Source organism: Schistocerca piceifrons, unplaced genomic scaffold (assembly GCF_021461385.2).
Source record: "Schistocerca piceifrons isolate TAMUIC-IGC-003096 unplaced genomic scaffold, iqSchPice1.1 HiC_scaffold_51, whole genome shotgun sequence".
NCBI lineage: Eukaryota > Metazoa > Arthropoda > Insecta > Orthoptera > Acrididae > Schistocerca > Schistocerca piceifrons.
In genome coordinates this window covers 46,326-47,500 of record NW_025728744.1, presented here as the reverse complement: position 1 = coordinate 47,500, position 1,175 = coordinate 46,326, and the positions used below count along the sequence as shown (strand labels likewise).

General features: G+C 51.1%; 1 non-coding gene across 1 annotated transcript in view; it reads right to left on the bottom strand.

The window, feature by feature from the left end:
- LOC124752970 overlaps nucleotides 1-1,175 on the bottom strand; it is a 1,909-nt gene extending 734 nt beyond the window's left edge. Inside the window, exon 1 of the ribosomal RNA XR_007012302.1 lies at nucleotides 1-1,175. This exon is cut by the window's left edge and continues 734 nt beyond it. This is a non-coding gene — a ribosomal RNA (small subunit ribosomal RNA).

Genomic DNA, 1,175 nt, shown 5'->3' with positions numbered 1-1,175 from the left:
CTGCCCGCCGAGTCATCGGAGGAACTGCGGCGGATCGCTGGCTGGCATCGTTTATGGTTAGAACTAGGGCGGTATCTGATCGCCTTCGAACCTCTAACTTTCGTTCTTGATTAATGAAAACATACTTGGCAAATGCTTTCGCTTCTGTTCGTCTTGCGACGATCCAAGAATTTCACCTCTAACGTCGCAATACGAATGCCCCCGCCTGTCCCTATTAATCATTACCTCGGGTTCCGAAAACCAACAAAATAGAACCGAGGTCCTATTCCATTATTCCATGCACACAGTATTCAGGCGGGCTTGCCTGCTTTAAGCACTCTAATTTGTTCAAAGTAAACGTGCCGGCCCACCGAGACACTCAATAAAGAGCACCCTGGTAGGATTTCAACGGGGTCCGCCTCGGGACGCACGAGCACGCACGGGGCGGTCGCACGCCTTCGGCTCGCCCCACCGGCAGGACGTCCCACGATACATGCCAGTTAAACACCGACGGGCGGTGAACCAACAGCGTGGGACACAAATCCAACTACGAGCTTTTTAACCGCAACAACTTTAATATACGCTATTGGAGCTGGAATTACCGCGGCTGCTGGCACCAGACTTGCCCTCCAATAGATACTCGTTAAAGGATTTAAAGTGTACTCATTCCGATTACGGGGCCTCGGATGAGTCCCGTATCGTTATTTTTCGTCACTACCTCCCCGTGCCGGGAGTGGGTAATTTGCGCGCCTGCTGCCTTCCTTGGATGTGGTAGCCGTTTCTCAGGCTCCCTCTCCGGAATCGAACCCTGATTCCCCGTTACCCGTTACAACCATGGTAGGCGCAGAACCTACCATCGACAGTTGATAAGGCAGACATTTGAAAGATGCGTCGCCGGTACGAGGACCGTGCGATCAGCCCAAAGTTATTCAGAGTCACCAAGGCAAACGGACCGGACGAGCCGACCGATTGGTTTTGATCTAATAAAAGCGTCCCTTCCATCTCTGGTCGGGACTCTGTTTGCATGTATTAGCTCTAGAATTACCACAGTTATCCAAGTAACGTGGGTACGATCTAAGGAACCATAACTGATTTAATGAGCCATTCGCGGTTTCACCTTAATGCGGCTTGTACTGAGACATGCATGGCTTAATCTTTGAGACAAGCATATGACTACTGGCAGGATCAACCAGGGA